The sequence below is a fragment of the Thalassophryne amazonica genome, chromosome 4, assembly GCF_902500255.1.
Source record: "Thalassophryne amazonica chromosome 4, fThaAma1.1, whole genome shotgun sequence".
Taxonomy (NCBI): Eukaryota; Metazoa; Chordata; class Actinopteri; order Batrachoidiformes; family Batrachoididae; genus Thalassophryne; species Thalassophryne amazonica.
Genome location: NC_047106.1, coordinates 86,334,193 through 86,351,476, shown reverse-complemented (window position 1 = coordinate 86,351,476; position 17,284 = coordinate 86,334,193).

The following is a 17,284-nucleotide window of genomic DNA, read 5'->3' as shown; positions in this document are numbered from 1 at the left end:
CTAGGTCAACTTGCAACCTTGGCTGATGTCCAAACATCAGCTCGTAAGGGGTAAAGCCAGTTGTCTCGTTCTTAGTGCGGTTATAGGTGTGTACCAATGGCTTGACGTACTCCCGCCAGTGACTCCTTTTCTGATTCTCAAGGGTTCCCAACATGTGAGCAGGGTCCTGTGAAACGTTCTTCAGGGTTCCCCTTCGGATGGTATGGGGTGGTTGTTATCTTTTTAGTGCCAATGAGCTCGCACAGTTCTTTTATTGTTCGGGACTCAAAGTCGGGACCTTGGTCACTGTGGAGTTTTTCAGGGATGCCATAAAGTGGTCCCACAGGCTCTTGGCCACTGTCCTGACTTTCTGATTTGGGGTGGGGACTGCCACTGCATATTTTGTAAAATGGTCGGTAATGACCAGAATGTCTTTCGTGTTACTGGAGTCTGGCTGTACACTAAGAAAATCAATGCATACACCCCGAGCGGCTCCCCCCTGCCGCTCCCCAAACTCATGAACAGTTAACCCTCGCATGACAACATGAACAAACTCTGTGGTCAACTTGTAAAGTCCAGCAAATGCTCCAGAGGCTATATTGTTGGTGTGAATAGTGATGCCGACGGCCCGAGTGCGCTTCTTTTATGACTGCAATGCAGATGCCGTGCACATGCAACACGTGCGCGATGCATTCATAATACACCCGTAATACTGCCGTGATAATCTCAATGTGTCGGATCAGTTTCCTCACTACATGCATTATATAACCGTGATTGTTCGTCATATATTTGCTATATATTATTAATATATCCGTAATTCATACTGGGACATTTGTCATTTTGGCCATTTTTGTCGCAGGCGACAACGAACGCCCGCTAACTGTATACTCAATTCATGCACAATTAATCCTCTCCCCAGTGGGACAGGGCCCTAACATGCATATCTTCTGGATGTGAGAGGAAACCCACATGAATAACATGCAAACTCACACACACACACAACGCTTATATAAGTCAGTAAATAAGTTTGAACCCAATGGTTTGAGTTACTTTATGATGCTACTAAGATGTCATGAAATCATGTCATAATTGTCCAAATACAAATTGCCAAGGATATTTCCACAATAGTGTGACTACAACGTTTACTCATCGAACAGATAATCATTCGTCATTATGTGGTATAAGTGACATAATGATGATGTCATGAAATGATGTCACTGTGGCTCAAAAACATTTCCTGGCTATCTGCAACCAGATTGGGCTGCATTAACACTGTCTGGCATGTTGTTCTTGCTGCTTCCACTCCTCCTTTATCTTACAGTGATGATCACACTTGTGCAGTATTATGTGGCACACTATCCTGATGTTTTTCTATTCAAAACACAATTTTGAAAGAGCTAACAGACTTCTAACATTGCTTCATCTTTTTTTCTATCAAATCAAATCAATTTATTTATATAGCGCTAATCACAACAAACAGTTGCCCCAAGGCGCTTTATATTGTAAGGCAAAGCCATACAATAATTACGGAAAAAACCCCCAACGGTCAAAACGACCCCCTGTGAGCTAAGCACTGGTGACAGTGGGAAGAAAAAACTCCCTTTTAACAGGAAGAAACCTCCAGCAGAACCAGGCTCAGGGAGGGGCCGTCTGCGGCTGGGACGGGTTGCGGCTGAGGGAGAGAACCAGGAAAAAGACATGCTGTGGAGGGGAGCACAGGTCTTATCAGTACTTTTACCAGACTGATCTAAGACTTTATAAATAAGAAGTGACCTGACCTCATATGACCTCTGATACATGGACGACCAAATAAGGACGCACTGTCACACCGTACAGAGGCTAACTTGAAAAGTGTAACACGGCAATATTTCTAACCAAGTGATGAATGGACACCATTCGCCCTATTGAGATATCCCATAATCCCTTGCACGCCAGAGAGTCACTGCAGTCAAAATAACATGGAGAAACCACATGACAACAGGAAAAGAACATTATACGACCAAATGTAAATTTTTATGCCTTTCGTAACATTTATAAGAGACTGTGTGCATGAAAACTTGCTAAAACAAATATTCCATGTCTGCTATGTTTAACCTGTGTGTATCTTCATAAACGCTGTTGTCTGTGTGCAGCGGTTAAATTGCAGCCTTATTAGAGCATCTCATTGCAGTTCTCAATGTTAATGACATCTCGCAGAGCGGTGACCTCTTCAAAGTTTTGTGAAATTTTGCGGGATTTGAAACCTCAATAGGATTCTGCCCAAAATGCTTGAGTGAGAATATAGTGTTCGAACACATCCTGCCCCGACAGGCTTCTGAAAGTGTGAGTCGGCTCCGGTCATGCTGGGTGGTCGAGGTTGTTTCCAAAAGGAGGAATGAGCCAGAAAGGGAGTTTATGAAACTTTGTCAGTAGCTGTTGGTCCAGATTAACATTTGCCAATCAATGAATGTGTCTGCACATATGTTGTTTACATCAAACAACATATGTGCAGACACATTCATTGATTACAACTGGAATTTGGCCTTAAATGTATAATCCAATCAGAGTTCTCCTTTTTTTCTCTGAGAGTTAAAGCTCTAATTTTTAGGAGTTTGACCGTGAGTGGGGGCGGCCAAGAGGCGACAGGTGCTTGTTTCCAGTGTGGAAGGTTCCTGGTTCAATCCCCACCTCTGCCTGTAAAAGCTGTAAAAGCTGCACCAAATCAACATACAGCTCCACCTTGGATCTGCTGTCATGACCCAGAGTTAAAACACTGTAGCAGCCAAAGGGACCTAGGCCTTGTCCACACGGATACGGCACTATCCCAATATGAACCTTTTGTTCGTCATTTTGAAAAAGTGTTCTGGAAACAAGGCACCATTTCAAGATTTATCTGCGTCGACACTAAGATGCTCAAAATGACCGAAAATGCTCTAGTATATATTCCCGGCCTGTATATGGCACTGTAACACTTCCACAAACTAGAGCGTCACGCTCGTAAACCTCTGCCAACACTAGCTTTCAATTCCAAAAATTTTTATCTTGGAAAAATTTTCAAGGTCAGTCTTGTTAGAAGTGGTTTTTCATAAGCTAAAATATAATACAAACTATAGATCAAAAGTGCTTTTCAATGTTAATATCACATATTCCCTAAATCCGCAATACAGATGTTTATCAAACTTGGTGTATTCATTGAGAGTATCGGTTTGCACCTCATTGTCACAAATGAGATTGACTGGGGTGCTTTTGATTGAGATATAATGCAAAATGTACACCAAATGGGCTTTTCAGTATTAAATTCAAACTAGCGCTGTAGTGTGAACAAAAGTCTGTTGAAGGCATTTGCTGCAGATAATGTGGAACAATGGGCCAAATATATGGCAAGCTATTAATATTAATCTGTGCCAATAGCTTACTGGCACAGATTAATATTCCTGTGGGACAAACTGAGCATGGCCATTTCTATAGAGCCCTACAAACGGGTATTAAATGAATCCCGAATAAACTGGAAGACCACTTTGAGCTCCACCAAGAGCTGCCTTTATTTTAGCTCTGACCTAACACAATACTTTATGCCCTTTATTTGAATTCCTTCCTTAATCTGAAAGTGTTTTGAAACACTAAATAGTTTTTTAATAGCCACACACACTATACACATACATACAGTAGGAACCAGTTATGTTAATACAGGCCATGTTATTATTGAATTAATTATTTTCTTCTGAACCCTTGTGAACCAGTGGCATATTTGTCAGTGTAATGGGTAGAGAAAATGACCCTACATATTAGTTTCATTAAAAACAGTTACTCCCTCCTGTTTTTTAACCCCTTAAGCCCTAGAGCCCATTTCACCAAAATCACATACCCATACATTATGATTTATTTCTCAGCTTGTACAAGGTCAAAAATGCAAAAGTTTGGTCCTAGGGGATGTTGTGGATGTAACAAAAATTAAAGTAAATAATACTTGGTAGGAGTAAATGAGTTTTTTTTTTTTTTTCCCAAAAAATGAATTCCAATTTCTGTCTTTATTTGCTTGGCGTTTCAGCTGTGGTTAGTTGATATGTGATTGAAGTGGATACTTTTGTAGAGGAGACTTCGCTTGACATTTTGATGTATAATAAGTACAGCAGTGGTGTACTTAAGTAAGTGTATGTTGGTGTCAGCATTGGTTAGTTATGAGTGTTCAAATGTTCCAGAGCAGGGCAAGTCCCCAAATTTGGGGACTCTAGGGTTTATTAATTAGAATTAACCTAACATTTCCATTTATTTCACCTCATGCCTGTAGATGGCACTGTTGCTCTGTAGTGGTTTGCAGTGAAGCTCATAGCTCAGTACGCAGAAATAAACCATCTTTGGATGAGCAAGTTGGGATTTAACACGTCTCCACTTTTACTAACACACAGTGTTACGCTGTGGACCTTGTACCTCCCCAGAATCCTTTCGGTCTGGGGCCGGTAACAATTGGGGCTCATCCAGGATGTCGTCCGAAGAGGAGAAGGAAAGGTGAGTACCCCGTTGCCTCATGCCTTGTGCAGTTGTAGGCATGGACTATGCTGGGGAGATGGTCTTTCCACTCTGCTTTCTTTTCCTTGTGGAGTGTTCTGAGCATCTGGACAAGTGTTTTGTTCAGGCGTTCAACAATGGGGATGGTAAGGAGTTGTTTGGGAGTGAGCAATCCCTGCTAACCAAGTAGAGCTTGGACCTCACTGACATTTTTTGGCTCCCTCTCCTTCAGCTACAGCACTGCTTCCTAGTCTTTGGGGTCTACCTGAACACCTTCACTCATGAAGAAGCATCCAACATGCCTTACTTGGCATTTGGAAAGCTCACACTTTTTCAGACAAAACTTGACACCATGTTCACGACATCACACTCTTCTTGTCGTCAACATGGCCATGGAAGGTCTTGGGAAAACAGAGTACTGGAAAGTTGCTGGAGCATTGGTAAGGTATAGCCTCTCATGGAACCCCCAAAGGTGTGCTAAAAGCTGTCACGTGCCTGCAGCTCTCTGCGACAAAGCCTTGGTGGTATCCACTGCCCTGGTTGAGGATGGAGAACCATGAGTTGCCTCCTAACTTATCCAGCAGGTCTTGGATGCCAGAAAGTGGATGGCGGTTGGGGATGGTTTTGCTGTTCAGCCCACGGAAGTCGACACAGAGATGTAAACTTGTGTCCTTTTTTCCTCACACAGACCACAGGGGAAGAGTAAGCTGAGGTGGATTTTCTGATCCAACCACAGTTGAGTAAGTTCTGCACAAAGTCTTCCTCTCAGTATGAGTGCTTTAGGATGGCATTATATGACTTGTGGCCTGGTGTTTGAGGTTGATTCTAAGTTGTAGGTCAGAATACAACCAATGTCAGCATCATCTCTGGCGAATGCGTCAGACTGCTTGTACAACATTTCCTTGACTATTCTCTATTCATCCTCTGCTAATTGTGAGACACCAACAGGAGTGTGTCATTTGTCTTTAGTTTATGACAGTGTGTCTCTCCTGCCTATTGCTTATGTAAGTCTGTGCTCAGCTGAGCTGAAAAGGTTTGGACAATATCACACTGTATGTACTGGGGGGGGATAGATTCAGGACAGATTTCATGTCGGCCATCTCTTCCAGACTGCTGAGGGCGGTTCTTTGAGCCAGATGAATTGCATATCAAATTGGATTCTGGATGGGGATTTTTAATGCATTTTGATGACCCACAAGGAATGTCAACTAGGGCAGGGAACAATTCTTGACCCTCAGGACAGGGGTTCTCTATGAGATGCTGGAACAGCATGGCACGGGTCCCTGGCAACCCCCTAACTGGTACCTGACTTCATAGACTCTACCAGCACAGGTAGTGACACCTTTCTTGCCTGTGCACACAGTACATGGGGCAGTCTCATCAGTGGCTGTTATCTGACGGGCGGAGACCAGAGCCTCAACTGTGTTCTTGGGGACACTTAAAGCATCAGTCAGGATATCAGTCACATTCATGATGTTGTCATGTTCTTTGATGACCTCAGCTATGACATTGCTACCTAACAGGGGATAGTGACAGCTTGGACTGATAAGTTGGGCACTCTTGTCACAGACCCATGGTGCTCACTACAGATTTGCACGATAACCTTTGCACATCCATCAAATGGTAATTTTGTACCATTTTGTTCCTGCAATTTCAAGGGCCTGATTGGCAAAGAGAGATAGAAATGTTTGAATTTTGACATGGGGTGATGCTTTGTCTGTTCATGTTTTGCTGACCACTGTCACCTGAGCTCCAGAGTCTAATAGCATTGTATCTGTCCCAGTCCACCCAGCTGCAAAGGTACCAGCTCAACTGGGGTGTAACTTGTGATGGACGAACATCTCATCCAGGGGGGTCATGGACCCAGAGTTAAGCACCTCCCCATGGGCCAATCCTGGGAAGGATTTACTTCCTTACATAAAGATGAAACTATGCTGTACGAGTTTGTTGACTGAAACCTAGGTGGCGTGAGGGTGGGATGTGACTGGGTTGTAGCAGGACGTGCATCATATTAGTGAAGTTCATCAGTTAGTAAGTAAGTGAGTGGATTGAGAGAATTTCTGTAATTAACGATGTTAAGACCTACTGAAATTTTGGGTTCTGATAAATACAGGTGAGGTCCAGTTGTCCTATTTTGGGATTTGTTGGTATCTTTCAATGTAAAATAAAAGCAGGCAGCCAAATTACTTGTGAAGTCTTGTTTTAAACTGCAAGGTTTTTTTTGGACACCGGAAGCCATTGTTGATTGTTTGTCATCCTAAATCTTATGTGCCATCTTTAGTTTCAATAGTGTACATTTTTTTTCTGTTATTTTGTCTGTTAATTTTTCCAAACAAATAAAACTCTGGCTTCATGGCTATTACAGCACTCTGAACGGCCTTCAGTGATTTGGAATATGAGCTTTTGTTTGTGAATACATACTGAACCTGTAATGCTCTGATGCTGACACATCAGGACTCCAAACAGTATGTTGTGAAAGTGTCGTGACACGGACCCACAACAGGGGGCGTAAATGAACGGACAATGGATAAGCCAAAAGTAACAATTTAATGTTGTGAATCACACAACGACGTACAGACAATAACAATATAGTGACTGTCAATCATACACCAGGTGACGTGTGGGCAGGCTCGACGATAGAAGACGCCTGGCGAGAGAAGAGCCGGATCCACACAGCTTCCACTGCCAATGGAGCTGAAGAACACCGGAGCCGCCAAGCCCTGCGCCCCAGGTGGCCGCTGTCTTCAGCAGTCAGACCCGGTACTGCTGGCAGAGAACAGAGACAGTCCTGATGAGTGTGAGGTCGTACACTCAGTAATCCCACAGTCGGTATACAGTAAGGAGGGAGCACCTCCACCTCCAATCACACACTCGTGCAGCTCCTGAGATAACCACTTATCTGGGTGGGGTGTGAGGCGAAGCCGTCGCAGTCCACACCAAACGCCAACTCCGCAGACAGGATATCCGTCCCAGGAAAACGGCTGCAAAAAGAGATCAGACTAATACTCGAGTTTAAGGTTTGGCAGAGAATTACCTGATTGGTAGTTGATTTCTCGGCGAGGAGGTGGAGTTGCAGTCCGGCCTTTATGGTGATGGTGATGAGATGAATGAGTGACAGCTGGTGCTGAGGATGAGTGACAGCTGTCACTCCCAGTGGCTCCGGCGCCCTCTCGTGCTTGAAGCCCGCACTCCAAGCAGGGCGCCATCTGGTGGTGGTGGGCCAGCAGTACCTCCTCTTCAGCGGCCCACACAACACAGTACTGTATATAAGAATTACCTGTATGCTGTTCCCCACTAGCATGAGTAGCCAATGATAATCAATAATGTATCACTCATACTCATAAATGAATATGACAAGATGCACCAAACTTTGATTAGTAGTTTGTCAGGCATGTGTGAAAGCCAGTATGTCCATTTATTTGTTAGTTATGTTAAAAATCTTGCCCGAGTCACTCATTCCCATTGAGTGCAAATACATTTCCACATTTAAACACTGGGGTTCAGAAGCTAAACAAATCAAACAAATGATCATGCCCCCACCAAGAAAATAAAGGATTAAAGTGTAAAATCTAAAACTAAACAATCATCAACAATAAACAATATGACAATAGGTAAATAACATTCAGCATGTTAACAAAGCAGGCTGAGAGGTGGAATGTGGAGAAAAATAGAAGTTCCAGTGTAGAGAATGACCCCAGTGTTGGCCTCTAACTGTATTACACTCATTTACAGCACCGTGTTTACTTACCAGGCCAGATTTAGCACAAAATATCTGCAGGTTTTCTTGAACAAGACTCGATTTCTTTTGCTAGAAGAATGAAAGCCTTGTATCCTGGTCCTGGGGTGAGGCTGAAGGGGCAGGAAAACTGGATGAGAGAGAGAGAGACAGACAGAAAGACAGAGACAGATAAAAACCCAAAACAGGAGATTCAACTGCTATGTCACCTTATGCATGTATGACACATTTTATAGAATAGTATATTTTTACACAGAAAACACATTTTCTTTTTTTTTTTAACTATTATTTCAATCCCACATCTCCTGTTTACACATTTATTTACTGTAGAATATTGTATGTACATCTTCTTCCAACCCCAACTCCAATGAAGTTGGGATGTTGTGTGAAATGTAAATAAAAACAGAATTCAATGATTTGCAAATCCTCTTCAACCTATATTCAATTGAATACACCACAAGACAAGATATTTAATGTTCAAACTTATAAAGTTTATTGTTTTTGTGCAAATATTTGCTCATTTTGAAATGGATGCCTGCAACACATTTAAAAAAAGCTGGGACAGTGGTATGTTTACAACCCCTGGCAAAAATGATGGAATCACCGGCCTCGGAGGATGTTCATTCATTTGTTTAATTTTGTAGAAAAAAAGCAGATCACAGACATGACACAAAACTAAAGTGATTTCAAATGGCTATAAGAAATCAGGAAAAATAATTGTGGCAGTCAGTAACGGTTACTTTTTTAGACCAAGCAGAGGGAAAAAAATATGGAATCACTCAATTCTGAGGAATAAATTATGGAATCATGAAAAACAAAAGAACGCTCCAACACCATCACTAGTATTTTGTTGCACCACCTCTGGCTTTTATAACAGCTTGCAGTCTCTGAGGCATGGACTTAATGAGTGACAAACAGTACTCTTCATCAATCTGGCTCCAACTTTCTCTGATTGCTGTCAGATCAGCTTTGCAGGTTGGGGCCTTGTCATGGACCATTTTTTTTCAACTTCCACCAAAGATTTTCAGTTGGATTAAGATCCGGACTATTGCAGGCCATGACATTGACCTTATGTGTCTTTTTGCAAGGAATGTTTTCACAGTTTTTGCTCTATGGCAAGATGCATTATCATCTTGAAAAATGATTTCATCATCCCCAAACATCCTTTCAATTGATGGGATAAGAAAAGTGTCCAAAATATCAACGTAAACTTGTGCATTTATTGATGATGTAATGACAGCCATCTCCCCAGTGCCTTTACCTGACATGCAGCCCCATATCATCAATGACTGTGGAAATTTACATGTTCTCTTCAGGCAGTCATCTTTATAAACCTCATTGGAACGGCACCAAACAAAAGTTCCAGCATCATCACCTTGCCCAATGCAGATTTGAGATTCATCACTGAATACGACTTTCATCCAGTCATCCACAGTCCACGATTGCTTTTCCTTAGCCCATTCTAACCTTGTTTTTTCTGTTTAGGTGTTAATGATGGCTTTCGTTTAGCTTTTCTGTATGTAAATCCCATTTCCTTTAGGCAGTTTCTTACAGTTCGGTTACAGACGTTGACTCCAGTTTCCTCCATTCGTTCCTCATTTGTTTTGTTGTGCATTTTCGATTTTTGAGACATATTGCTTTAAGTTTTCTGTCTTGACGGTTTGATGTCTTCCTTGGTCTACCAGTATGTTTGCCTTAACAACTTTCCCATGTTGTTTGTATTTGGTCCAGAGTTTAGACACAACTGACTGTGAACAACCAACATCTTTTGCAACATTGCGTGATGATTTACCCTCTTTTAAGAGTTTGATAATCCTCTCCTTTGTTTCAATTGACATCTCTCGTGTTGGAGCCATGATTCATGTCAGTCCACTTGGTGCAACAGCTCTCCAAGGTGTGATCACTCCTTTTTAAATGCAGACTAATGAGCAGATCTGATTTGATGCAGGTGTTAGTTTGGGGATGAAAATTTACAGGGTGATTCCATAATTTATTCCTCAGAATTGAGTGAGTCCATATTTTTTCCCTCTGCTTGGTCTAAAAAAGCTAACCGTTACTGACTGCCACATTATTTTTCCTGATTCTTATAGTGTTTATTAAAGCCAGAAAGTTGCCATTTGAAATGACTTAGTTTTGCGTCATGTCTGTGATCTGCTTTTTTTTCTACAAAATTAAACAACTGAATGAACATCCTCTGAGGCCGGTTGATTCCATAATGTTTGCCAGGGGTTGTAGGTAGGTAGGTAGGTAGGTAGGTAGGTAGGTAGGTAGGTAGATTTATTATCATTGTCATTACAGCAACGAGATGTCCGCACACACATTCCACATACAACAGCAATTGATCTACAATTATTACCTTGTTACTGTAATAATAGCACACATCAGAATAGGACAACACATATACATTTGACATTGTTTATGTGCACTAAACTTGAAAACAGTCCGTTTTCCCAATTGAGGCGATGTGAGTGTGTTGTAGCCACTGCAACTGTCAAGTCGCCACCGCCAGGCCAGCTTGAGAGGACGAGGCCTGCTGCAGGGAGGGAGGGGCAGGAAGAATGATAAGAGGAGAGGCTGGAGCATGCGTCGGTCCATGTGTAAGTCTGTCTTATTGTCCTTGTGGGTTGAGATAAGAATGGAGCCAATAATCTCACCAGAGCCTGGATAAATTCCTCTGGAGTAAAAACAGTGGGCAATTGACCGTGATGCCTGTAATGTTGCAGCCGGAAGTGAAAAACACTTTTAAACAGTTCCACTCACTCAGCCAAATCCCAATTATGAGTTAAGAATATGCCTAATTTGAATTAAGAATATTCACCGGCCTCCGAAACCTTCAGCTTCAACTGCATGGCACGCATCAGCCTCCAAGGTGTCATCCAATTTTGCGTCTGAGTTCAAGAGTCAACGCAGTCTGAGATGCACTGCCTTGCCGACCTCGGTAATCATGATGGACAAGCGAGGGCCTGTGGTTCTTGATGCGCCGTCTTTGCCAATTTTCCGGTAGATCAGGGCAGCACATAAGCCAAAAAGTACCAGCCCTGCTACCATAAGACCAAAAATGAATAGGTCCTCAACGTCCTCCACAGAGAAAGGCGCCAAGCATGCCACATGCCAGGAACTCCAGGAGTCAAGGACATAGCCCGCAGGATACGTTCCATCTGGGCAAGCAGGATCCCCCAGTCCTGACCTTCTTGTAGAAAAAATGGTGTCAATAGCGTTCAGAGACCGGCTGATCAATTCCATGGTTAATCCAACAGTAGTCCAATAGATCCAGAATCCAATATAGTTTTGAGGAATTCACAAGTCTGGTGAAGTAGGGACTTGAAGGTTAGAGATAAGGGAGAGTGGAAGATGCGACCACCCTCGTCGGAGTCGTAGAGCACTGTGTTACATCACCTTTCCTTCTAACAACACTCAGTAAGCGTTTGGGAACTGAGGACACTAATTGTTGAAGCTTTGTAGGTGGAATTCTTTCCCATTCTTACTTGATGTACGACTTCATTTGTTAAACAGTCCGGGATCTCCGTTGTCGTATTTTGTGCTTCATAATGCGCCACACATTTTCAATGGGCAACAGGTCTGGACTGCAGGCAGACCAGTCTAGTATGCGCACTCTTTTACTATGAAGCCACGCTGTTGTAACACGTGCAGAATGTGGCTTGGCATTGTCTTGCTGAAATAAGCAGGGACGTCCCTGAAAAAGATGTTGCTTGGATAGCAGCATGTGTTGCTCCAAAACCTGGATGTACCTGTCAGCATTGATGGTGTCATCACAAATGTGTAAGTTGCCCATGCCATGGACACTAACACACCCCCGTACTATCACAGATACTGGCTTTTGAACTTTGTGCTGGTAACAATCTGGATGGTCTTTTTCCTCTTTTGTCCGGAGGACACGGCGTCCATGATTTCCAAAAACAATTTGAAATGTGGACTCATCAGACCACAGCACACTTTTCCACTTTGAGTTTTAACTTGCACTTGTAGATGTAGCAACGAACTGTGTTAACTGACAATGGTTTTCTGAAGTGTTCCTGAGCCCACGTGGTAAGATCCTTTACACCAGGGGTGCCCAAGTTCGGTCCTTGAGATCTACCTTCCTGACACTCTTAGTTGTCTCCCTGTTCCAACACACCTGAAGCCAATGAAAAACTCATTAAAAGCCTGCTGATGAGTCTTTCATTGGATTCAGGTGTGTTGGAACAGGGAGACAACTAAGAGTGTCAGGAAGGTAGATCTCGAGGACCGAATTTGGGCACCCCTGCTTTACACAATAATGTCGGTTTTTAATGCAGTGCCGCCTGAGGGATTGAAGGTCACGGGCATTCAGTGTTGGTTTTCGGTCTTGCTGCTTATGTGTAGAAAGTTCTCCAGATTCTCTGAATCTTCTGATTATATTATTGACTGTAGATGATGGAATCCCTAAATTCCTTGCAACTGAAGGTTGAGAAACATTGTTCTTAAACTGTTGGACTATTTTTTCATGCAGTTGTTCACAAAGTGGTGATCCTCGCTCCATCTTTTCTTGTGAACAGCTGAGACATTTGGGGATGCTCCTTTTATACCCAGTTATGACACTCACAGTTAGTGTCCTCAGTTCCAAAATGCTTATTGAGTGTTGTTAGAAGGAAAGGTGATGTAACACAGTGGTAAACATACCACTGTGCCAACTTTTTTGAAATATGTTGCAGGCATCCATTTCAAATGAGCAAATATTTGCACAAAAACAATAAAGTTTGTCAGTTTGAACATTAAATATCTTGTCTTTGTGGTATATTCAATTGATTATAGGTTTAAGAGGATTTGCAAATCATTGTATTCTGTTTTTATTTACATTTTACACAGCGTCTCAACTTCAGTGGAATTGGGGTTGTATTATTACTTCTGTTTTCTCATTTGATTTTTAAATGGACCACAATGGTAATAAGTGTTTTCACTTTCTTGTGTAATGCGTGTATTTTTGTCACATTTACAATTATATTGTATACTTACAATGAACGTACTACAACTCGCACACATGCATGCTTTTAATATATAGATAATCGGCATGTGAATGAGGTACTTTCAAACATGTTCAAGCTGTGCAACAATTCATTTAATTTTGCTGAGTTTCATCATAATAACAAAGTTATCCTCACGATTACATGTCTTAATGCAGTTCAGGTTATATAATTGGTTGATTTCAATGACATTCATGACTAGAGGGGCGGAGCGCATTTGTTTTTTTATTTCTCTTCCCCTTTCCGTGAGAACCAATCAGACTGCGTCATACCTAGCAACGGGGTCAACCCTGCCTCCTCACAAAAATAGGACTTTCTGTTTCCTTGTTCTCACACACCTGTTGGTTCACTCTTAGGCTAAGATTTCCTACCAGGAAATTTTAGGCTAAAGCCCCTTTCACACCGGGCCTGCTTCGAGTTGTGTATCTAATAACGCAGGAATGTCTGTGTCAGTTGCACGCATCAACAGGGGAGAAACATGAGGAGGTGAGAGTGCTGAGGAGCTGCAGCAAGACTGTAATGAGCCGGTGTGCGCTCTGATTTCTCTTCTAGTTTAGATTTCTTCTTGTGCAGCCCTGCAGGTGTGCATGCTGGTTTCAATTTCTTCTTGTGCAGCACTGCAGGTGTGCGCTCTGATTTTTCTTCAAGTTTTGATTTCTTCTTGTGCAGCGCTGCAGGTGTGCGTGCTGATTTCTCTTCTAGTTTAGATTTCTTCTTGTGCAGCGCTGCAAGTGTGCGCTCTGATTTCTCTTCAAGTTTCGATTTCTTCTTGTGCAGCGCTGCACATCTGCGCGCTGATTTCTAGTTTCGATTTCTTCTTGTGCAGCACTGCAGGTGTGCGCACTGATTTCTAGTTTAGATTTCTTCTTGTGCAGCGCTGCAGGTGTGCGCTCTGATTTCTCTTCAAGTTTCGATTTCTTCTTGTGCAGCACTGCAGGTGTGCGCTCTGATTTCTCTTCTAGTTTAGATTTCTTCTTGTGCAGCGCTGCAGGTGTGCGCTCTGATTTCTCTTCTAGTTTAGATTTCTTCTTGTGCAGCGCTGCAGGTGTGCGCTCTGATTTCTCTTCTAGTTTAGATTTCTTCTTGTGCAGCGCTGCAGGTGTGCTCTGATTTCTCTTCTAGTTTAGATTTCTTCTTGTGCAGCGCTCCAGGTGTGCGCTCTGATTTCTCTTCTAGTTTAGATTTCTTCTTGTGCAGCGCTGCAGGTGTGCGCTCTGATTTCTCTTCTAGTTTAGATTTCTTCTTGTGCAGCGCTGCAGGTGTGCGCTCTGATTTCTCTTCTAGTTTAGATTTCTTCTTGTGCAGCGCTGCAGGTGTGCGCTCTGATTTCTCTTCTAGTTTAGATTTCTTCTTGTGCAGCGCTCCAGGTGTGCGCTCTGATTTCTCTTCTAGTTTAGATTTCTTCTTGTGCAGCGCTCCAGGTGTGCGCTCTGATTTCTCTTCTAGTTTAGATTTCTTCTTGTGCTGCGCTCCAGGTGTGCGCTCTGATTTCTCTTCTAGTTTAGATTTCTTCTTGTGCAGCGCTCCAGGTGTGCGCTCTGATTTCTCTTCTAGTTTAGATTTCTTCTTGTGCAGCGCTCCAGGTGTGCGCTCTGATTTCTCTTCTAGTTTAGATTTCTTCTTGTGCAACGCTCCAGGTGTGCGCGCTGATTTCTCTTCTATTTTAGATTTCTTCCTGTGACCGTGGAGCTGCAGCCGGCATTCGCGAACCGTCCGTGAGTGGACGTGAAAATGTCCTCCGTGAGGGGTATACTGAATGTGGACCATCCCTGCCCATTCTCCATGTAATGTGGAGTTGCATTAGGAAGGGAAACCTGTATAAAACATGTGACAAAAACATGCAGCTGCATCTCAAAACTGCTGTGGTGACCCTGAAGAAAAAAGGGAGGAGCCCCCAGAAAAACTTACTATTGTGTTCCCAAAGCAACCAATTTGAAGATGTTAAACTGGGTCTTTGTGTCACATGCTAACAGAGTGTGTGAGACTGAGGGTTATGTTTTGTTTCCTGCTGGATTCCAGTGACTCTGGGATTGGTTTTGTTTGGCAGACCTGTATAATTTTATCAACGAGAGAGACTGACTGACCAGTATCTGGCCCAATTTATAGTGGGCGCAAAACAAAACCAATTGAATAAAAGTGCTTATTTGGACTCAGTCTGCTCAGTTTCGTTACATTTTATCCCATTTTGTGATTTTCACTTTTCAGTCCCCATTTTGCATTTTACCCCTCACAACAGAAGCAAAAAGAGACAGAACAAGCAAAACACAAACATTTGAAGATATTAATAAACTTAAATGTCTCATCTTAACAACAAGTAGTGCACATCTCGCTTTGTACACAATTGCAATGGACTTTCACATTTTAGATTTAACATAATTTGTGTGTTTTCAAAATTAATTTAACATCAATAACTCCCAAGAAATTTAGTATCTTTTACAATTTAAATTTCATCATCATGTACTGTTAAGCAAGCTTCTACTTGAATTTCAAAATACAATACACTTTGTTTTGCAAAAAATACCTTATAAGATACTCCTCCAGCTGTTTGTGGCTGGTCAAGATCTTCCTCCCCAGGGTGCGGCGGGACATCGACGTTTTGCTGGGGTTCAAGGTCTTGACCAAACTGATGAATGTGGTGGACTCCACAACATGCAGCGGCAGCATGTTGCATACGAAGAGGTCCACGATTTCGAGTCCACCACAGACGCCAGTGCCAGCAGCCGACTGTGCAAAGGCCCCCCGAATAGTAGGCTGGCAGCTGACTTTTTTTTTGCGGGTGGCTGCCCACCAAATGAAGACTGGCTGCTGCTGCAGCTGCTAGCTGACGAACGCCTGTGTTTCCCACGTGAAGAACCGGCCTTGATCCTTTCTTCAAATTGGATTGCATGGCCTGGGTGGTTCCTCTTCACATGGGACTTTAAATTACAAAGGCTGGTTGTGTGCCCTTTAATTGTTGTCTCCTTTGGGTGACACAGGACACACTGGAAAAAAGGATGCTAGCGTTCTTCTTGTCCACCGATTGGAAAACAAAGAAATCCTCCAGGTGAGGCCACGGGTTCTGGACCTCGTGGCAGGCCTGGGCCTCAGCCTGAGCTGCTCCAGACACCTCCCCACTCATCCAGGCTCCTCTTGGACGTCATCCTCAGGCCGTGGAACACAAACAATGTTTTCCTCACTCATTTCCCCCCAAAAACCACCGTAAGCTCAGAAAAAAATAATAATGCTGGCTCGCTCACTCGCTGCTAGTCACGTTCGAAACGCAAAGACTAACTACTAAACACGAGGCTGTCGACGTCATCAGCCAGCAACAGCCAGTCAGAGCATGCGCAGAGCGCAGTGAAGTTTTTATTTTGTAATTTTGTTTTTAATCTATCAATATAATATATATATATATGTAACTTAAAGACCATTTCTATAAAAAAACAGTAAATGCAGGAGTCACAGTTTATTTCATGTGAATGGTAAAATTTATAACTCTCAGCTCTGAGAGTGCTCACGTCTGTTATTATGAATTTATGGGGAAGTGATTGTTGTACAAAAGCTTCAGATAACTGTCGCTGAGATAGATGATGACTGGAGCGCAGTTTTAAGCAGAAAGGCAATAACCTTGTTGCTGAAGAACTGAAAAGACCCACGTGCAGTGAAGGCACAGTGAGCGTGCCCTCCCCCTTCTGAGCTCCGACAGCGGCCTGACTGTTGCACACAGCCTGGAGGAGCCAGGAACGATTTTAGCTGTTTACAAACCTTTTTGACTGTTAAACCTTACTCACTTCACCACCAAAAAAAATGTTATCGGACTGAACGTTATCGGAACTTAATGTATCGGAAGATAATTGGTCCGATAATGGTTTTAAAATGTATCTGAAAAGATAATCCGATGATGAAAACGTTATCTTCGATAATTATCTGTTATCGGATTATTGGAACTGTGCCCACCACTGCGCGTAATGAACGGCTCCGTGGCACGTCCCTCCGCTTTTCTTTCCATGAAAAAATCTCCTGTAACAGTGGAATGTGCCGAAAAAGTGCTGATGTCCACGACTTCTGCCTTTCTGTGAAAGTCAGACGAGGTCCCGGATCAACA